This window comes from Panthera onca, chromosome A3, assembly GCF_046562875.1.
Source record: "Panthera onca isolate mPanOnc1 chromosome A3, mPanOnc1 haplotype 2, whole genome shotgun sequence".
Classification (NCBI taxonomy): domain Eukaryota; kingdom Metazoa; phylum Chordata; class Mammalia; order Carnivora; family Felidae; genus Panthera; species Panthera onca.
In genome coordinates, this window is record NC_138341.1 from 57,265,648 (window position 1) to 57,289,046 (window position 23,399).

Sequence of the window (23,399 nt, forward strand, 5' to 3'; positions counted from 1 at the left end):
GAAGCATATAGTCATAGCCAGAAAACTGGATTCCTGGCCTCATTAACATCATCTTGTCACTGAATTATTCTTTCCTAGACAATGAGAAGACTATAATATAGTTTGTATCTTAGGGAATATATTTTGAATCTCAGGCAATGGTATGATACCAATGAAAGTAGGAAGACACTTTCAAATATTTTATCAACATTTTTATTCAAAAGAATAAAGACGGAATCATCAAGTGACGCATAGAAGAGAATAAGGACATGGAAAAAACGCAGAACATTTAAATCAGACCCGGGTCGCCTGGGTGGCTCAGTTGGTTAAGTGTCTGACTTCAGCTCAGGTCACGATCTCGCGGTCCATGAGTTCGAGCCCCGCGTCGGGCTCTGTGCTGACTGCTCAGAGCCTGGAGCCTGCTTCTGATTCTGTGTCTCCCTCTCTCTCTGCCCCTCCCCCGTTCATGCTCTGTCTCTCTCTGTCTCAAAAATAAATAAACGTTATAAAAAAAAATTTTTTAATCAGACCCTAAAAACCATTTGCTCAAGAATGCTCTAGATCTATATAGATATAGATAGATAGATAGATAGATAGATAGACAGATCTTGTTTGGCTGGCACAGCAGTGGCCCATTCATTGACTTTAATTTTTTAAATTAGTGGGCTGACATGTAAAAGTAGGGCTATTTCATATGAAGTCAGATCTCTTTCTCATTAAAATACTAAACTATGTGACAATGTTGAGCTGATCAAGGCCCTGATCAGCTGTATTTCCGTTAGCAGGATTTCTAACACTCCCAACACATGTTCTGTTTCTGCAATTTACCATATTTCCTTAATACTCCATTTTAAAAATGGAACTTACAATCTCTAATTTTAAGAGTATTTTCTGAGACCCTGCACAAAGTAAAATCCAGAATAGTATTCTAGAACTAACATGGTAAAGAAAAAAAAATTCAAACCATGAAATGTAGAACTTGTGAGTAAGAAAAGAAAAGTTTCAAATTGGGTGCATTTATATTACAGACCAAGGATAAAACAGGCTAATGTGTTCATTTTGGTACATCTACCACAAATGGGGCCTTTAGCCATGCCAAATCACAGAATTTAGAATTAAATTTAGAATTTAGAAATTAGAATAAATTTAGAATCATTCAAAACCATTAGGATTACTAGTTCCTACATAAGAAAAGCAGGATTAATAGACTCCTGCCTAAGTAGAAATAAGTTCATTGGCCTATGTCTGCTATTCTACACCATAATTGCAAAATTCCTAGTGTGGATACATCATAGCCAGGAACTGGAGGTGACCCAAACTACGAACCAAAAATTGGAAGGGATCACACTAATTTGTGAAACCCAGTACTGAAATGAACTGAAACCAAACATTTTTTTTTTCTAAACTGTGGAGTCACTCAAAAATATTTCTATGAAAGTCAATAAAATGCAATTAAACTAATATGAACTATAACTGAACCAATGTTTTCTAAAACAGTAAAACCAGAATATTATCTCAACCAAACCAGTATTTTGTCTGTTTGCATCTCCTTGGGTAAATATCTTTTTTTTTTAATTTGTTAAATTAATTTGTTAATTTAATTTATTTTTTTTTTTATTTTTGAGAGAGAGAGACAGAGACAGAGAACAAGCAGGGGAGGGCAGAGAGAGAGGGAGACACAGAAACTGAAGCAGGCTCCAGGCTCTGAGCTGTATGCACAGAGCCTGATGTCAGCTCGAACTCACGAACCGTGAGATCATGACCTGAGCTGAAGTCAGATGCTTAACCGACTGAGCCACCCAGGCACCCTTCCTTGGGTAAGTATCTTTAAAGGCCATCATACTTTTGTCCTGGTTACTGTGCACATCAGAACTACAGGAAACACATTTCAATCAGTTATGAACTCCTTCCAATTCTGGCAGACACTTCTAGTTCTCAACCAAATACCCATTCCTCCCATTTCTTTAACAAAACCCAGATTTAGTCAAGAAGACAATCTATCCAACTTCCTTTTCCTAGCCTCCCTTGCAACCTAGTGTGATCACATGTCTCTGTTTCAAACTATGAGATTTAAGCAGATGTTATGTGGCACTCCCAGGAAACTTTGTTGCCATGGACCCATTCTACATTCTTTCATCCAGATTTCAAGTACATAGCTAGAGCTCCAATCATAAGACAAATTTATTATTATTTTTTTAAGATTTATTTATTTTGGGGGAGGAAGCACAAGCGGGGAGGGGCAGAGAGAGGGGAACAGAGGATCCAAAGCAGACTCTGCACTGACAGGTTGACAGCAATGAGCCTGATGTGGGGCTCAAACTCATGAACCACGAGATAATGACCTGGGCCAAAGTTGGACACTCAACCCACTGAGGCACCCAGGCAACCCCGTAAGACAAATTTAAAGATGGAAGCTATGCACTAAGGATGACGAAATGGAAATCAGGGCATGGAGACATTGTTGATATCCTACACTTCTGTTATACGTAGCTAAATCTAATCCTAATTTATAAATTAAGTATGCTAACATTATAGAAAACAACTCAGTACATCTTTTTATATAACAAATATTCACTGAATACCTACTATGCATCATGCATTACACTAAGAACACTGATATATTTCCTGCTCTCATGAAACACAGAAAAAAGAAAAGTTGGCTAGGTGATTAAATCCCAGACTCAGTTTCACTGGTGACTAAAGTCCTTGAACTTGGAGAAGTCACTTCATTTCTCTAAGCTTCAGTGTCTTCATATGCAATATGATGGAGTTTGACCAAGCTTTTCTAAGGTCATTTCCAGCTCTCCCATTGTATGATTCAGTTAGTTTCCACAGAAAGTCAATCATTTTCTCACTATCCATAGAAACCTATCTTACCCTCAGTCCCAGAGGTCAGTAAATACGATCCTAATCGACCCCCTCCAACCACAGTTAATAAGCCCAAAGCTGGACAATTTTCCCTTCTGAAATCTGAAATGGGAAGATTTCGATAGTAAGTCAAGGTCATGTGGAATGGGGTTAGAGTAGATGGCATGGCAAACCAGAATCATGTGTGAGCCAATGTTTGGGGAGCAGAGGCACATGAGGACGCAGGGAAAGTTGCCTGCATAACGAAGCAGGAATCTGCAAAGGAAGAGCAGACATGAAAATCCAAAGGTACCAAACAAGCAGCCTGACAAGGCAGATCTAGCCCTTAGTTGGCTCGCAACATTTTTAAAAATTTGTATTAGTTGTCAAGATCTTCAAAAGAGGAAGTTTTGCATAAAATTCTGAATTTCCAGCTTCTCTGAATTAGAGGAAGAGCTGAAGATGCTAGGCCTTCTTTCGTGTATGGCTACAAGAGACCAGAGCAGAGACCTCTAAACAAGGTGGGTTATGCCAGTGTCTCAACCTCCCCTTGTCTTGCATGACATTTGTTTCCTTCATTTCCCTTCCTTTCAGGGCCCTTGTTGGTGTATGAGTTTGAGGCTCTGTTCCAGGTAATGCAACCTCATGAGAAAATGACCAGCTCAGCCATGATTATGAAAGCCCCAGCTTTCTGCTTTAATAGATCTCCTAGGATATTTATGAGATTCCAGAGCCAGCCAGGAAATGGCACAGTGACATCTTAGAACTCCCCCAAAGGTTTAGAAACTGTCAGAACCAGGTACTTCCAAAGTGAAGGTTAAGGTAGGCCTAATATTGGTTGAAAGCCAGATTAAAAGCAGCCCACAGAGACGTCCACTTAGGCTAAAATGGAATAGCAAAGACCAGATTTACCCTCACACCTGACACAATTCATAAAACAGAATAGATGAAACAATTGTTCTCAAGATGTTGGCTATTAGGCAACAAAGTAAAGCCATCACTGAGAGACAGGAAATAAAGAGGATGTGCTCTATGACTATCCCAGCTTACTGTTTTGAGATAGTTTCTATTTCCACCCAAGATTGGCAGAACATGCATTCTTCTTTAATGCATACAGGTCATATACCAAAACAGTCCATATTCTGGGCCATAAAACAACTCTAAAAGGACTTAAGTCAAAGTATGTCCTGAGACCAAAATGAAATTAAAATAGAAATCTATAAGGAAAACATAGCTTAAAAATCCCAAATATTTGAAAACTAAATAATATGCTTCTTTACCATGTGTCAAAGAAGAAATCAAAAGAGAAAAAGCATTTTGGACTGAAGGGAAATGAAAATACAATACATCAGAATTTGTGCGATACAACTGAAGCAGAACTTAGAGGGAAATCTATAGCACCAAACACTTAATTAGAGAAAATAAAAAGAAGTCTCAAATCAACAACCTCAGCTTCCTTCCAACTTAAAAAAAACAGAAAAAGAAGAGCAAATTAAACCCAAAGTAAACAGAAGGAAATCATAATACCAAAAATATAAAAAACATCACTAATTCTACACACTCTTCCAGCAAATTGACGAGGAGGAAAGGAAACACATGAAGCCAGCCAAAGGCATTGTAAGGAAAGAAAACTATGCACCAGCATTCCTTATGAACACGAATGCAAATTTCTTAAAATGAAATTTTAGCAAATTGATTCCAACAATATATAAAAAGAGTAATATATTATGAGCAAGTAGGCTTCATCCCAGGATTGCAAGATTGATTTAACATTTGTAAATCAATCCATTTAATTCATGATAGTAATACATTACAAAAGAAAAACCATGTAGCCATCTCAATAGGCACACACACAAGAAAGCATTTAACAAAATGTAACTTTCATTTCATTTCAAAGTAGGAATAGGTGGGAACTTCTGCAACCTGATAAAAAAAAAAAAAAAACTATGAAAAACCAACATAGTTGATAGTGGTGAAAGACTGATTACCTTCCCGCTAACATCAGAACAAGGAAAGGATGATTGCTTTCACCACTTATATTCAACATTGAACTGGAGGTTCTAGCCAGTGCAATAGGCAAGAAAAAGAAACAAAGGTATCCATACTGGAAAGAAAGAAGTAAAACTATCTCTACAGATGACATAGGTTGTCTATGCAGAAAAATCCTATGCAATCTACAAGAAAACCTACTAGAATTAATAATTAATGAGTTTGACGGGGCACTTGGGTGGTTCAGTCAGTTAATATCCGACTCTTGATTTCAGCTCTGGTCATGACCTCGCAGTTTTTGAGACAGAGACCCGCATTGGGCTGTGCGCTCTCAGCGCAGAATCCTGCTTAGTATTCTCTCTCTCCCTCTCCCTCTCTGCCCCTCCCCGACTTGCTCTCACTCTTTCTCTCTCACAAAATAAATAAATAAATTTTAAAAACAGAGAAATAGAATTTAAAATATAATACCAATCTACAATGCCATCTAAAAATATGAAATTCTTAGGGATAAATAAGACAAAATATGTGCAATGAAAACTAAAAAACATCATGGGGAAAATTGAAAGAATACTTAAATAGAGATATACTGTTTTCTTGCATTGGAATAATCAGTATTGCTAAGATGTACATTTTTTCCACGATCTATAGATACAATAAAATCCTGTCAAAATTTCAGCAGGATTTTTACATTATGCATTATGTTATACATATATATGTATACATTACACCTTTCCATTTCATATTATATTGTTAACCTTTAGGTTAACAATATAAATATTTTTTAAATTAACAAGCCGATTCTATAATTCATTTGGAAATGCAAAAAGACCTAGAACAGCCAATTCTACTTTGAAATGTGGAGGACTTACACTATCTAACTTCAAAACTTAGTATACAGTTATAATAATCAAGACTGTGTGGTATTAAATTCAAGATAGACAAGCAGACCAATAAAATAGAAAAGAGTATACAAAAAACAAACAAAAACTTGCAAAAGTACAAAGGCAATTTGATGGGGAAATCAAAGAAAGTCTTTTTCACAAATGACCCTCAAACAGTTAGATATCCACCTACAAAAAACAGAACTTGGACCCACTCCTCATACCATATAGAAAAAATTAACTAAAAATGTATCACAGGGGCACCTGGGTGGCTCAGTCGGTTAAGAGTCCGACTCCAGCTCAGGTCATGATCTCACAATTTGTGAGTTCCAGCCCTAAGGCAGGCTCTGTGCTGACAGCATAGAGTCTGGAGCCTGCTCCAAGTTCTGTGTCTCCCTCTCTCTCTGCCCCTCCTCCTGCCCCTGCTCACACTCTGTCTCTCTCTCTCTCTCTCTCTCTCTCTCTCAAAAATAAATAAGCATTAAAAAAAATTTTAATGTATCACAGACCTAAATCTAAATAAAACCCCAAAATATAAAACTTTTAGAAGAAAACAGGAGAAGTCTTTGTTACCTTGAGTTAAGCAAAGCTTTCTTAGGTATAACACCAAAAGCAAAATAATAAAAGAAAAAAATTGATAAATTGGACTTCATCAAAATTAAGAACATTTGCTCTTTGAAAGACATTGTTAAATAGACTGGGAGTAAATATATGCAAATCACACATTTCAAAAAGGATTTGTATCTAAAATATGTGAAGAAATCTTAAAACTCAGTAAGAAAACAAGGTAATCAAATATTTTAGATGGGCAAGAGACTTGAATAGACAATTCGCCAAAGAGGATATACAGATGGCAAATGAGCACATTCAAAGATACTCAACATCGTTAGCCATTAAAAAATGCAAATTAAACCACAATAACATACCACTACACACTTACTAGAACATCTAAAATTTATTTTTTTTTAATTTTTTAATGTTTATTTTTGAGAGAGAGAGAGAGAGAGAGAGACAGTGTGAGTGGGGGAGGGGCAGAGAGAGAGGGAGACACAGAATCCAAAGCAGGCTCCAGGCTCTGAGCTTTCAGCATGGGGCCCAATGTGGGGCTTGAACTCACAAGCCGTGAGATCATGACCTGAGCTGAAGTCAGACGCTCAACTGACTGAGCCACCCAGGCACCCCTAGAATGTCTGAAATTTAAATGACTGACCAAATCATGTGTGAGCAAGGATGTTGAACAATTAGAATGTTCTCATTCATTGCTGTTGGGAATGTAAAATGGTGCAGCCACTTTGGAAAATAGCATAGCAGTTTCATTAAAAATTATATATATACCTACCATGTGGCCCCTATGTCCACACCAACAACTTGCATATGAACATGCATAGCAGCCTTATTTGTAATAAACCCAAACTGGACACAATCCAAATGCTCATCAACAAGTGAATGAATAAACAAATTGTGGCCTATCAATACAGTGAGATACTTAGCAATAAAAAGAAATGAGCTACTGACACACTCAACAACATGGATGAATCTCAAAATAATTATACTGAGTGAAAAAAGTCAGAATCTCTCCCCCCCACACACAAACAGAGCACATGTTGGACTGAATTTATACAAAATTTGAATAGAAAATGCAAAGTGATCTATAGTAACAGAGAGCAAATCAGTAGTTGTCTGGGGATGAAGAGGAAAGAGTAGGGGTAGTTAACATGTCCATTATCTTGGCTATGATGATTTCATGGGTGTATACATACTTATAAAATTGTACACTGTAAATAAGTGCTATTTATTTCATGACAATTATATCTTAATAAAACAATCTGATCCTTAGGTTCCCTCCCCAAGTCTATGCAGCTAGGTAACTGGTTCTCCATAACCCTGTCATTAGACTTAGGTTTATTCTCTGGAGGAAGTTAACAGACAGTCTGGGGACTAGAGGACAGCAGGCACAAAAGATGGCAAGGGAATTTTAAAAACAAACAAACAGGAAAGTCTACATACTAAAGGCTGAGACTTTCCCTGCTCTAGCCCCACTTGGCTCCTGGAACACTGGCAACCAGGCTTATCTCTTCCAGGCGGAAGACTGGAAAACTCTTTTCTGGGCAGGCTCAAGAAAGACAAACATTCTGACACTAGGCGTTCCCTAAAAAACAGCATAGCCAGATAACCTATAGTGAAGCTCGTAACAAGCCCCACCTGTGACATCAGAGCTTCTGGTTGGCGTTTTAACATCCCACCTTCACACATAGGCAGACAACTAAAATTAGAATTTGTTCTGCAAACATGAAGGGTTAGAAAAGGTGCTTGAACAGGCCACTAGGAAGCATTATCATAAAATAGAGAAATTAGGGGCACCTGGGTGGCTCAGTCAGTTAAGCGTCCGACTTCGACTCAGATCATGACCTTGTGGTTCGTGAGTTCGAGCCCTGCTTCGGGCTCTGTGCGCCATGTCAGAGCCTGGAACCTGCTTCAGATTTTGTGTGTGTGTCTCTCTCTCAGCCCCTCCCCTGCTCATGCTCTGTCTCCCTCTGTGTCTCAATAATAAATAAACATTAAGAAAAAAATTTAATAAAAAAAAGAAAATAGAGAAATTATCGTATTCTTTAGAGAGAAGTCACTAGAAAATGCCAAAAACTTAAATTGCTCAAGAAGTAACAATTTAAGCCCATTATTAGGATATGCAAAGATAAATATTAAAAGTAGTTGCCTCTTGGGAAGGAAAAGTTGGGAGGGACGAGGGAATAGCTGTAGCAACGAGAATTATGTGACTCTTGAATTTATGTGCCTATGTAACTTTTGTAAAAATTGTGGGAAGTGGGGAGTGAAAGCCAATCAACTGGAGATGAATAAAGCTCTTGAAAAGTCAATGAATAGGATGACACATGTCCCTGTTTGCCAGAGATATTCCCGGTTTTCATCTATCCATAGTGCTTGTTCACTCACCAAATGTCTCCGTTTGGCTAACTTTGTGTCAGGCTGATGCCTCCTGAACCCACTGATCAACTTAACATCACCTTAGCATGAGACATGGTATCTTCCTCCTGTGATCCAAAAGGAAATACACAGTACCACCTATGAAATATCCTTGCCAAAAAAACAAGAACAAAAAAGAACTTAAATCTCATCAAGACTCTCACCTGGGTTTCTCAAAACGCACATCTTGGAACACATGCTTCTTTCTCGTGTGTATAGGATGTTTAGCAACATCCCTGGCCTCTCCCCTCTAGATGATAATAGCACCACCCTGCTGTGACAACCAAAACATTTTCCACCTATTGCCAAACGTCCTTGAGGTGAACGGAATTGGGGATCTCCCCCCTCATTGAGAACCACTGCTCTACATCTAAGTACCAATTTACAGGATGTGGGATAAAGTAATATGTTAAAGGGTACCAGCAGGACACAACCAGCCAAATTTAGAATGTGGGAAATTCTAAAGGACAGATGACCCAGCTTTTTCAATAAACACAAGGTACAGGGGATGTATGAGAAGAAGGACTATTACAGTTTCAAAGCCCTTTTTAAAAAATCAACAAATGCAACATGTGGATTTGTTTGGATCCTGATATAAATTGCAAAAAGGATATTTTTGACACAACTGGAGAAAATTATGGACGAGTTAGGTATTATGACACCAAGAAATATTGTTAGTTTTGTGAGTGTGATAACAGTTCTGTGTTTACATTACTTTTTAAAGCTTTCTGTTAAAGATACATATTGCTGTATTAATAAAGTGGTGTGAAGTCTGGTTGCAAAGAAAGAAGGTGGGGGATAGATAAAGCAAGAACATCAGAACAAGGACAATTATTGAAACTGAGCAGTGGGTATGTGGGTATTCATGTACAGTCATCCCCCCCTTATCCACAGGGAAGATGTTTCACATCCCCCAGTGGATGCCAAAAACCGTGGATAGTACTGAGCCCTAGTCATACATACCTATGATAAAGTTTAATTAATAAAATAGGCATAGTGAGGCAGGTGAGGTAGCTTAGGCTGCTACTATTGACCTTCTGATGATTCATCGGGAGGAGCGTCCGCTTCCCACTGCAGCTGACCGTGGATAACTGAAGCTGCCAAAGCCAAACCACAGCTGGGTGGGGGCGCTAGTCTACTTGCTCTCTACTTTGTGTATGTTTGAAATTTTCCATAATAAAAACTTAAATGGAAGGAATAAAACCCAAGAAATGAATAAAGTATGGCCTACTGGGAAGCACTTGGACTGGGAGTCCAGAGTTCGGGGTTTTGTTCCCAGCTGCTCCGCTAACCAATCTGGTCGTTTTAAGCAGGGAAGTCACTTCTCTGGTTTGTAGGATGAAGTTCGTGGGTTAACAGATTTCTGCGATCTCTTCCGGGTGAGGCTGTCGATGACTCCAGGACTTGCAAAAGTGAATTGAGTAACAGCCCCGAGGACTCAGCAATTTCAAAAGTCTGAATGCGTGGTGAAGACGCTGGTGATGAGCTCTGGCCCCGGATTCCCAGATTCCCTCCTGGGTCCCCTGACTAGCTTAGAAGGAGCCAGATGAACTGCGTTGAAAGGTTGGAACCTTCTAAGTTAGAAAGCGCCTCCTTAACAAGGCTTGCGTCAAACCCCCTCTCTTTAAGCAGCTGTGGCTGCAGTTTGAGTAACTTGTCAGGGAAGTGTGAATTACAAGTCTGTATTACAAAAGTGTTTATTTTCAGCCTTTCCAGAAAACAGTGAGAAAGAGGGAAGCATGCATAAGAAAGCAGCCGGCATCTGAGGCAGAAGTTTGCTTTTCCTTACCCTCTCCCTCCGCCTTTCCAAGTCTTTAACCACAGGTCTAGCCTCCCCGCCCGCCCCCGCAAACCTGAGTGAAGCCCTCTGTAGGTTTGGAGAGGTAGAGCAAACAGGAAGAGGGCAGGTGGAGAGGGGCGGAGGAGCTCAGAGGGGCAAAGGAACAAAGGAAGTCCCGGCCTCCCATCCCGGCCAACCTTCCCGCCCGGCCCTGCTGCAATGGAATGATTCACATGGGACTAATGGCGCAATGCCACAAAGGAAACCCTTATTATAGAGACCTCCCTGAAATACCCTTGGAAACAGCATCCCAAAGATCTCTCTGGCCTTGCTTTGAAGAATGCAGAAAACTTTCCTTGTCACCATTTGTAGAGCATGGTCCATGGTGAAGGGAAGGGGGGAACTCACACCAGTTCCCCTCCCCTGTACTCCATCCTGGGCCCCAACTAAAACCTCAGCTTCTCTCCTTCAGCCTGTCATAAGGGCCTCCCAACAGTCTTGGGCCTCCCAACAGTCTTGGGCCTCCAGGGTGGCCTTCCGGAAAGCAAACCTGCCCCACCCACTGAGCCTCCTCTTTAAGATTTTCACAAGCCCTTCTTGCTGTGGAGATAAAATCCAGTGTACAGGACCTCCAGTAGAAGCAATGAGTACTAATGATTTAAAAGCATCCTCACAAATCTCAGGAGCTGCATGACTCCCTTGGATGAACCTAGAAGGAGCTTCTTTACAATATTCAGAGGCCATGCCTAGGGGCAGGACACAGGAATCCCACCCAGATGCTGGTGCTGTTTGCTTTAGGCCTGGACCTCCTGGCCTGTCCAACTCTGCATCTCTCCAGTCTCCCCAGACCTCTTTGGTACGCAAGGGCAGCCGCCCTGCAGAGAATGCCTGGAGAAGGACAGCCCCAGATAGTGGATCCCCCAGCCTGAGGTGAGGAGGAAATACAGCAGCCCCAGGAGGGATGGGGAGATATATTCCAAAAGCCTTGTCCACCTGAGTCATCAATCAAAGCAGCTCAGCACGTAGTGCTGAGGCAGAGGGAAACAAGGATCCTGAAGGGTAGAGAGAGCCTTAGGTAGCCTGCAGCAGGAGGTGAACCAGGCCACTTCTGGAGATGAAGTGAAAAGGTCTGAGGTAGCTTTATAAAAGAAGGTGTAAGTACACAAGTAGCAAAGGAATAAATTCTCCTGAGAAAATACTGAAACTATTTCAGATGAAGCTACTGAATTAGTTAGGATGTATTGAATTGTAACAGAATGCCCTAACACAGGTGTAAGCAATAAAGACATTTTAATATCTCAAGTAACCAGAAGTTTGAAGTAAAATAGTAATCTGTCTTGGAACAGCAAGATGATGTCAGGATGCTGGACTGATGTCTCCACAGTTCTCCTGGCCTTTCTCTCGTGGTCATAAGATGGTTGTCACAGCTCCAAGCATCACATTTTCAAACAATATCACCCCAAGACAGACAGGAAGGGGAGAGGCAGAACTCTGTCCACTACACTCTCTGGTATTAGAACAAACAAATACTTCCTATAAGTCACCAGCCAACTAAGTCACATGCCTACCTGTAGGCCAATCACAGGCAAGAGGAGTGACATGACTATACTTGGTTTAAATCATGATTCGATGCCCGGACCTACTTTCCCTAAGCAAATGCTGCCCTTTTATACCTGAACATAACCTGAATTGTTAGCACGGAAGAGTTGGGAGGTGGGGGATGGGAGATGGCTACTATTAGGCAACAAACAGTGTCTACCACTACCGAAGTCCCCTTTGACTGTCTCCCTCAATTTGAACCTCCTCCCACCCTCCCCCCCAATGCAAACCACTATTAGCATTCCAGACTTTATGTGAATATACATACATATACACACAACACACATTAGACAATAGGCTCGGGGTATTTCATAGACGTGTGTGTGTGTGTGTGTGTGTGTGTGTGTGTGTGTGTCATAAACTTGCTATCCTCCTCCAGGCATCTTTCTGCAATTTGCTTCACCATTCAACGATATGTCTCAGTGATCCATCCATGTCAATATTTATTGATCTATTCTATTTTTGCAACTGCTGCATGGTGTTCCCTAGTGTAAACATATCACATTTTATTTAGATACTTCCCTATTGATAGCCTCTTGGTTGTTTTTAAAGTATCTTCTAAGCACTTCCATGGATGAATGCACTGGATAGTCTCCAGTCGTCCCTCCAGATCCATCTTTCTCTGCTCTGTGTTTGGATTGCTGATCACTATAAACAGCATGAACTGGCCCTCTTGCTCTCTGGCATCTGGTTGGGTGAAATGTCTGTGAGTAGCAGGAAATCAGAGAATGTAAGAGAGAGAAGTTGGAGTGTTACTCCCCTGGTTCGTTTCCTGCCACACTGCAGGTCGGCAGGGGCTGTGTTCCTCTACCAAGGCCACAGCTCCTCCAGGGGATGCCCCACAGCTAAAGTTCCCAGGGGGTTCCAGTATCTGCTATTACCCCTTGCTGCTTCAGGCCCAAGGGTGGTAGCATCTCTCCCTGCTGTTGACAATCCCTCTGTAGGTGATGTTTTCTGTACTCTAACTGATTTAGCTAACTACATTCATTTAAAAGAGCAAGAACCATGAAGACCCAAACTTTTGATGCATGGCTACATTTGTCCACTAATTTGCCTCATCATTCCTCCCAGCATCACTCCTTCCCAGCTTCTACTTTCATCTCCTCTCTGTCACTCGGTCCCTATGCAAGCAGCATCCCAGATGACCCCCACCCTGATCTACCTGGCTCCTGGACTCTACTGTGTGTGCTATGCTTTGAGCACACTGGGTCTTCTTCCTGACTGATCTGTCCTTGTGCGGGGAACCCACAAGATCTTTAACTGGCTGCTGCTTAATGGGAGCCAGAAAACATTCTCAGTTCTCACAGAACAGGACCAGGAATATGCATGTGGTTCCCAATGACAGGAACATTCCCCCAGGGACTGACAAGAGCCCAAAGGCCCCCTCTCAGTCCTCTGAGCTCCCTTACACACCACACACCTCACTTCATGTTTCCTTTTAAACTCAATGCAAAGTTCTCTATGCTAGGCTCTGAGATGAGTTTGGAAACCAGTCAGCAAAGTAGAGCTTTGCAGAGATCCTAGCAAAGTAGGTAAGAGTATGAACTGTGAAACCCAATATATTAAGGTTCAAAGTCTGAGCCTACCACTCAATGGCTGAGCCACCTTATTTAACTGCTAGTGCCTCTGTTTCCTCGCTGTAAAATTGAAATTATAATATTACTTACCTCTTAGGGTTGTTTTAAAGATACATAAGATATATCTAAATATATACCTCAGAGGTCTTAAAATAGAGCCTAGTCCAGGGAGAGCCCTCCATACATGGATATTTTTTGCGCTCTCTCTCTCTCTCTCTCTCTCTCTCTCTACATATATATATATATATATATATATATATATATATATGTATATACTATAATATATAAGTTGCTGTGGAGGTAAAAGAAACCATGGTCCCACCCTCTGCCATCTACACTGGAAGATGAAGAGAACATTGTCGTCATAATGAACAACACAGGTGACCCTGTATTTTTGAGGAGCAAGTTACATGGTGTAAATTCCAGGCAATAGTATTGGAATGGTTCTTTCACATACCTGACTTTTCATGTTGCCTGACAGTTCTTGATTGTAAGCACCAGGCATTAATGCCTCTTGCATGCCCAGGGCTTGGCACACAATAGACATTCAAACACAGTCTGTCTAAATACCCAAGGAATGCTTGGACCACATGTTAGAACAAGCACCTTGTTCTTTACAAAGCACTTTGAAAGTGAAGCACCATTTAATCCCCATAACAACCCAGTGAGATAGTTACTATTGTTATCATCTGGACTTTCCAAAATAAGGCAAGTGTGGCTCAAAAAGCTTAGTAGCTTGATTGAGTCCCACAGTCAGTTTACAGTAGGGTTGGTCTGGGACCCATGGCCTTTGACCATAAATACAGAGCCTCCTCCCATAAGGGCCACAGAAGCCCGTAAGCTAGAAAAGTCTATCCTCTGCTGAATGTCTTTTTCTGGCCTCCAGGGTACCGTCTTTCTAAACCTTTCTCTGCTCTCTCTAGCTGATACTGCTGGTTCCAGATTCTTCCTTTAGCTAAAGGGAATCCAATTTGTTAGGATTTCTTTTCATGGAGGCAGATACTCTCCTGTTTATCCAAGTCCCTATCAGACATATAAATGCATAATATAGTCATTAAACTCTGAAATACATGGCACAGTCATAACCGCACACAAGCTATTAAAAAGCTCATTACCTTTAGTGTGAGATACTCCCCATGCTATGACTCTCTCCTCACAGGGCCAGGACAGAACGTTAGCTCCCCAGTTAGGGGAAATGTTTTATTTTGCCTAGGAATCCTTCTAAAAACAGTTGTATTACTGACCAATCCTAGCTTATCTGTATGCTTCTGAATGCATTGGAAGGCAATGTTTAAAAAATTGTGTATCATAAAAAACACTGCACACCCTTTGGGGAAAAAAAATCAAGCAAAATGAAGTATGTAAAGTAAAAAGTGAAAATGTTCAAGGAAATGAAAATACAAGCCACATACTAGGAGACAATTTTTGCAAAAGACATATCTAACAAAGGACTGTTGTCCAAAATACACAAAGAACTCTTACAACTCAACAATAAGAAAATGAACGACCTGATTTAAAAATGGGCAAAAGACCTGAACAGATATGTCACCAAAGACAATATACAGATAGAAAATACGCATATAAAAAGATGTTCAACAACATATGTCATTAGGGGATTGCAAATTAAAACAATAATGAGATACCACTTACTATACACCTATTAAAATGGTCAGATCCAAAATGCTAACTGCACTAAATGCTGGCAGGGACCTGGAGCAATGGGAACTCATTTGTTGCTGGTGGGAATGCAAATGGTACAGCCACTTTGGAAGACAATTTGGCAGCTTCCTACAAAACTATACTATACTCTTACCATACAACCCAGCAATTGTGCCCTTTGGTATTTACCCAAATGAGTTGAAAACATGTCCACACAAAAACCTGCACACGGATGTTTATAGCAGCTTAATTCAAAACTTGGAAGCAAACCAAGACGTCCTTGCCAAAACTTGGAAGCAACCACGATACCCTTCCAACGTGGGTTCATCGACTGTAACAAATGTACCACTCTGGGGGAGGATGCTGGTAGTAGAAGAGGCTGAGGAGGGGTGAGGCAGGGGGTGTATGGGGAATCCCTGCACCTTCCCTGCAGTTTTGCTGTTAAACTAAGAGTGCTCTAAAAATCAGTCTATTTTTAAAAGTCACTCAGCTTGCCATGCCCTGTCCCACTCCCTATGTGTAATTGTCAAACGTTTAGTGTATTTTCTTCCAGTCTTTTTTTCTTACACACACATAATGTGTTTGTATATGTATATGCAAGAGCTTTTTTAAAGGTCAGCACAAGCTATGTATATACAATAACAGTGTCTTGTTATAATCGTGGAAATACTTCAAAGTACCTGCTTGTTCAAGATAAGGAATAGTTAAGTAAACTATGACATATGGTTAGCTGGGCACTGTCTGATGGAAACTGCTTTGGACTTGAAGGTATTTAGAGGAAGAGGAGGAGGAGGAGGAGGAGGAGGAGGAGGAGGAGGAGGAGGAGGAGGAGGAATGGTAGCGGTAACAGGTATTGGTAACAGCAGTCATAGCTATAGTAGCAGTTGTAGTAAGAATAAAGTAGTAGTAGTATTTAGAGTAAGTAGGAGTGGAGTAAAGTCATAGTAGCAGCCGCAAAAGCTGTGGCAGTAGTAACAGTGGTTATAGTCGTAATAGTATTAGTAGTTAGAATAAAGTAGTAGCAGGAGGAGGAGGAGGAGGAGGAGGAGGAGGAGGAGGAGTTGTGGTGGTGGTCGTGGTCGTGGTAGTGGTAGTAGTAGAGTCAGATAGAGCTGGATTTAAATTCATGTCTTGCTATTAAACAATTACTGAGCACTTGCCAAACCTTAATTTTTCATCTGTGCCACAAAAATACTAGTACTTCCTCAAAGGGTTGCTAACCAATTAAATTGAGAGAATGCATATAAAGTCCTCAGCAAAGTGTCTGGCACCTCATAGGAGCCCCCATCAGCCACAGTCCCTTCTCAAGGGTAGACCCTTGTCTTAGTGATCAAGCCTGGCACAAAGTCATCAGTAAAATAAGTGCTGGCTGAGTTGAACAAGAGTAGAACATTAAACCTTTTTCAAAGCAATATTTAGAGACACACTGAAATTGGGGACTTCAAGCAAGACAAGATTGAACAGAGAGAATGAAAGGCTGACGCAACATTGAATGGTCTGCAGGAGTTGAGGTCAGGAAGTCCACGCTCTCTGGAACAAAGAGGAAGGACCATCACAGGTGATCTCAGCTGATCTCAGTACCAAAGAGGCGAGTCCCAAGGGGATGCCAGAATCTGTGGCAAGACTGTCCATCTGCCCTGGCAATGAGGCTTTCTCTGTGCTGCTGTCATGGCCCTCTGTTGACTCAGTGAGAGAGAGAACCCAAACCTGTGCCAAAAAAAACCAAAAAAACAAAAAACACAGAAAAGTAAGTTCTGATAGAGGAGAAGGGGAGAGTAAGCTCACGGTCAATCTACACAACACTGGAGAAACATTTTTTAAAACTAAAACAACTTTAGTTTTATATTACAAATAGATACATGTCTATTGTCAGGGAGAAAATCACCCACAATGTTACCAGCAAGCGAAAGCCCCAGTTAAAACCTTGGTCTTATTTCCTGTGGATCTTTTTCTGTGCTGCAAACATATGTCATACATACATCATTTGGGTAAAATATTACATATGTGCATATATGTTCTCCATACATGATATCCTTTTATCATGTCAATAAACAGTCATCCATGACATCATTTTTAATGGCTGAATAGAATTCCAGCGTCTGGCTAAACCATGCTTTATGTAACCAATCATCCATTGTCAGACACTTGGGTCATTTCCAAAATCTTGCTATTATAAACAGAGCTGCCAGGAACTTCCTTAGAGCTACGCAGTGAACTTCTGATCCTCTTTCACAGAAGGATGAAAGAGAACAATGGGCTATTTGCAAAAGTTGACTTCAACTCCAAACCACCATCCCCTTTTCTCCACCCCTGGTGATACCCTGTCCTCGGGAGTCCAGCTGGAGGAATCCACGGTCAGGACCTTAGATTCTTGAGGATTTGCCCCACACCCAGAAAGAGTGTCTGAGCCTTTCTGAACTCATATAATTAGATGTGAGGGCCCTGAAACCAGGCCAGCGCTAGCCCAAACTGGGAAGCAGATGAAAGAAGTCTTGGCTCCCTTTCAGCTCCCTCTTAAGTGTTTCCTTTCCCTAGTACTGTCCAGTCCTCCCAAGAGGCAACTGCCCAGCACCCCAAACCCCTGGGTCCTGCTCTCAGCATCTGATACCCTAATTTCTACAGCTGTGATAGCAGCCAGGCTGGAAAGGCCACACCTTCTGGTAATGTATACTCTTCAAGAAGCTCCCTTTAACATCTTGAGTCAACCAACATGCTTTGAACTAAACACTGCCATAACAAGTGACACAGACTGGGAGGCTCGAAACAACAGGAAGGGATTGTCTCACGGTTCTGGAGGCCACCAGTCAGAAATCAAGGTGACAGCAGTGTTGTGCTCCCTCCGAAGGTGCTAGAAGAGATACATTCCTTGCCTATTCCCGTGTCAGACAGTTGTCAGTCATCTTCGGTATTCCTTGGCCTGCAGCCACACCCTGCAATCTCTGCCTCTACCCACCCGTGGCCCCCTTCCCTGCATATCTGTGCCTCTGTGTCCAAATGGCCTTCTTCTTACGGGACACCAGTCATACTGGATTCAAGGCCTACCCTCATTCCGAATGACCTCATCTTGACCAATTACATCTGCAGAGACCGAGTTCCAAATATGGTCACATTCTCAGGTTCTGAGTGGACATGGGTTCTGGGGGGAACTCTACTCATGCCCCCCCCCTCCCCGAGTTCATGCTCTGATAGAGACAACAATGAATATTTTAAAAAATCAAAATTGCAGGCATAGAATTATGATTACAGCTTTAAATGGACCAAGAGGGCTAAAATATGGGGGTATGGGGTGTCCTACACCCCCAAGTCACCCTGTCTTGTACCTCCTAGTCTGGCTATGCCTATGAGCCAGACTTGCAGCAAGTCTCCAAGGGACCCTCTCAAAGTACCTGTGGAATAAGGAATACTTCTTGAATTCTCTCCAGCTCTGTTCAAAAGCCTGTTTTTTTTTTCTCTTTTTTGTTTCTTTTAATGTTCATTTATTTTTGAGAGAGAGAGAGACAGAGTGCAAGCAGGGGAGGGGCAGAGAGAGAGAAAGGCATACAATCCGAAGCAGGCTCCAGGCTCTGAGCTGTCAGCACAGAGCCTGACGCAGGGCTGGAATTCACAAACTGCGAGATCATGACCTGAGCTGAAGTCGGAAGCTCACCTGACTGAGCCACCCAGGTGCCCCCAAGCCCATTTTTTTCTGACCATAGGTTCTGGAGACAGTTGTGGCAGGGAGAAGACAGACTGTAATGAAGAACGTAGATAGAAAGGCAAAACTGCAAATCTTTCCCAAATTTACTGTGCTTTTTCTACATTTGTTCCCTTTTCCTCTCAGGTTTAAGAAGTAGGAGGAGGGGCCTGAAGCAGCACTAGCCTCTTTGAATCCCTGAACTAGCTCTCTCCTGCCCTGGCTGCTTACTGCTAAGACAGCAGGGCCGCAGACTCCTGGTGAGACAATTAGGCCCGAGCCTTTCTCGCCAAGACCTCGGGCAGCAAGCAATCTCTGCATTTCCCGAGCTGACCTTCAGCGCAGCCAGGATAGGGCACGGCTGGGATTTGAGAACCATCCATCACAGCACATCCCTTGTAGAGGCCACAGGGTTCTCTTCAGAGGCATTTGCCCCAAAGCTCAATCCTCTCCTTAGACAACTTTAAGGGTAATTATTATGTGTCTCCACTAGCTCTCACAGATGACAGGAGTAACTCACAGCAAGTGTGTTCATGGTCCATACCCCACCTACAGTCCCCACACGGTGTCCAGTGGAGACTCTGACCCTGTCTCCAGCCTGTCTTCTGTAGGCACCTTTCATTCTTGGCCTGAGGGTTTTGACTGCTAGTGGAGAGCAGGATGAAAGTGCAGGAGAAGTCGGCCTTTGGGAACAACCCTCAAGCAATGAGTAACAGGAGATGGTGAAAAACGCCCCAACTTTCCTGCCCTTGGGAGGAGGAAGGGCAACTCTGAGTTGTCTGTCTCCCAGAGGTCTCAGCAGAGCTGAGCCCCAGTTGCCCACAGTGGCAACCTGTTCATTAAAGTACCGTAGATTATCTCTATCTCCCCTCCCCAGGCCCTTCCCTGGGCTTCGTGGCATCTCTTCCAAACAAACTACTTGCACTCAAATTCGTGTCTCCAGGTTGGCTTCTGGGCACTCAGCTCAAGATACACAGTGGCATTAGCATGCATTTATTTCTCTGTCGGGTAATGAGCTCCCTACAGACAGGCACCAAATGTTATTCTTCTGAGCACTCACCATTTGGTCCCTGCCAAAGGTTTAATATGCATTACCTCATCTCAACTGCACAACAACCCTTAGAGTCCAGCACTAACATTATCCCATTTTACAAATTAGGAAAATGAAGCTCAGGGAGCTTGAGTCACTTGTCCAAGGTCACACAGCCTAGAGGAAGGAGCTGGGATTTGAATTAAGGGGGTCTCTCTTTGGCGCCTACACCATTAATGATAAATGTCTGTGGAAGAAACAAAGATGCTAGCAGGCAATCCCTGCAAGCATTGGTCCAAAGGGCTCAGGACCAGCTAATTTCTCGAGTGGAGATAGAGGACATCAGAGTGTCCTTCTCCAAATTTCCATGAGTCTTTTTTCTATTCACTTATTGACTCAAGGAGCATTTATTGATTACTCTCTGTCCAAGGCACTTGATGAGGCCCTGTGCAGGTTACAGAGAAATGCAAAGCAAATTCAAGGGGCTTTTTTGTCCGACATCTTAGTGAGCCTGCAGTGAGGGCAGCTGTTCTCCGAGCTTCACTATGCTACAGGGACAACACGAAGAAAGAGGCTGGAAAGTCGCCCAAGAAAGACAAAGACCCAGTGAACAAATCTGGAAGCAAGGCCAAAAGGAAGAATTGGTCCAGAGGCAAAGTTCAGGACAAGCTCAATGACCCGGTCTTGTCTGACAAAACGACATATGACCAACTCCTTAAGGAAGTTCCCAACTATAAGCTTATAACCCCAGCTGTTGTCTTGGAGAGACTGGAGATTCAGGGTTCCCGGGGCCAGGGCAGCCCTTCAGGAGCTCCTTAGTAAAGGACTTACCGAACGGGTTTCAAAGCACAGAGCTCATGTCATTTACACCAGAAATACCAAGGACAGAGATGCACCAGCTGCTGGTGAAGACGCATACACGCGTCCCCCCAACTGTACACTTTGAAAGACAAAACTTTATTAAATCAAAAATAAGCAAATAAATAAATAAATAAATAAAGCAAGCAAGCAAGCAAGCAAGCAAATTCATGGAGCTCATAATCTGCAGGGAGTGAGGGAGACACAGATAAGGCAGAAAAAAATAAATACCTGAAAAAATAAATTACAAGACTAGAGCTGCCATTAGGCAGAAGCGATGCATGGCCAAGTGAGTTGAACAAAAAAGTGCTATGTTTTCAAAGATGAGCTCCGGGAACTGGAGCAGACAGACAACTGGCAGGAAGGGGGGCTTCAAGGTACTGGATGGCCAGAAGTAGGGACAGGGAGGGAGAGTGACATGGCAAAGACATGTGAGCAAAGCTACAAAGCAAGGGAATTCCAGACAATTTGCTTCATCATTCTGCCCTGCCCCCTCCCCTAAGTCAAAGCTAATTGGGGAGGAAATAGTGATGTTTCCCAGGAGCAAAACCAAGGTTTAATTGCCGAGGATTATGAATACGTGGTCACTTGCAAGTGCTTTTCAAGCTAAGACATGCATAAAGGAATACAAACCACATACTAAAGAGGTCACCTTTCCTTCAGGTCTAAAGGCTGATTGAGTAAGTGTGACCTCCACGACTCCTGCTCTGAAAACTTGGCACCAGAGGACACTGCGTAACCACCCGCTCTCACTGTTGTGCTTGGATCACACTGCCTGGAATCTGGGAGTCACAAACTTTGGGGATTGAAGGTATTTCCCCGAAGGCTTGGCAGCCAAGACCTCATTTACAGCTCCTGTTCTGGGAGAGGATTGATTCTTTGCTTACTTTCACCTTCTCCCCAGTGAGGGGGTGGGCAGGCCACATTGGCACATGGGGTGAGAAATGGAAAGCGCCCAGCCAAGGACTCTGCACAATTTGGTAGAGATCAGGCATGGAAAGCATTGAGGACTCTGGGCTACCATGGGCAGAACTTGCTGAAAAGACCTCACCCTTGGTGGAACTAAGAGCCCCCACTATCCTTCAACTACCCCCAAATTAACATACAGTCTAAGTAGACTCAATGTCTGCCATGCAAACACAGCTTCAAGATCTGCCACCAAGTCCCAACCAGTGGCTGCCCCCAGGCCCCTTCCAAATAGAAATTCCACAGCCACCATTCTCGCCAGCTCACCTGGGGCAGCTAGAGTTTTACAGCCATGGCTATAGGAAGACAAAGGCTGGATCCAAGTCCTAGGAGGTTCCAGAGAGCTTTGCTGTTCACTCCGCAAGAGCCTGAAGCCCAACTAACACCAGCAGTTGTTGAAATGACATTGTGTAGCCAATCGGCCCACGTGGGGATGGTATCAGTGGCTTTCCCCACACTGCCACAAAGGCCAGGCGAGTGTAGGGGTGCACTCTGCTGCCTGTGGGACTGCCCTTGCCCACTGGGGGCTGAGAGCAGAAGCATAAACGTTTCCCCATTTTCTCTTCCTCACCTCAGGATGTTCCTGAGATGCATTTCAGAAAGCTTCTCAGGAGGTGGCCAATTCAATAACACATCCTCTTATTGGCTCTTCCTCCTTCCCCATCTCACTCTCAGGTAACTCACATAGAAGCATTCTTGTCAGGTGCTGCTTTCAGGAGAACACAGGCTCAGGCACTCAGAAACCTCAAAAGATATCACACTTGGCTTCTGAAAATGAGCTCAACAGACCACAGCAACGAGGCTTTTCTCTATCCTTGCTTATGCTTGTGTTGAATGTGTAAGCAGTCCAGCATTAACTCTGAGAGAAGTTCTCAATACATCCAGCCCAAAGAAGGAGAAAATGATCCTCTACCTATGTAAGAGAGGTGTGGCAGGTAAATTCTTTTCGCTAAGTTCCATTTCATTTTGTGGATTCACTAAAACCCATCTTGTGCAAGAGCCAGCGATTCACCATGTAACAGTGGGAAGAGCAGGGCCATTGGAAATGGGAAGCTTGCCACACTGCTTACATCCACACATCAGGACACAAAGTCAGGTGACATGGCTTAGCTGATGCCCTCGACTTGATATAGGGATTTTAACCAAATATAGCAAGGAGGCTTCCATTTGAGAACCCAGATCCCTCTTCCAAAGGAAATGATGGGTAAGAAGAAGGAAGGGGACTAGGGAAGTGGAGGAGAGTTAATGGATCAGAGTTAAAAATAAACCTGAGAGGAAAGAGGAAACTTCTAGAGAGGAGGGAAAGAAAAACCTCACTTACATCTCCCATTTGCTCGCCAGTCTGACCAGCATTGCTTTCAGAGTGACATAGGAAACACCTAGTAATGTATGCATCGTCAGAGGGGAAGGGTGAGTTTTGCTGGGGTGTGAGAACTAAGATTACAAATAGTAACAAGAGTATTAGCACTTGTCACAGATCAAACGTCACGTTTTTAGCTTGAGACGTTAATTGTTATGATTATAAAATCATTTTCTTCTATATTAAAAAATGTGAAGACTAGAACAAAAACAATTTCTTCCA

The 23,399-nt window shown here is 42.5% G+C and overlaps 1 pseudogene; it reads left to right on the plus strand.

Annotated features, from left to right (window-relative positions):
* Positions 1–19,623: 19,623 nt before the first annotated feature.
* Positions 19,624–20,939, plus strand: LOC132671941 (small ribosomal subunit protein eS25 pseudogene; annotated as a pseudogene).
* Positions 20,940–23,399: the final 2,460 nt, after the last annotated feature.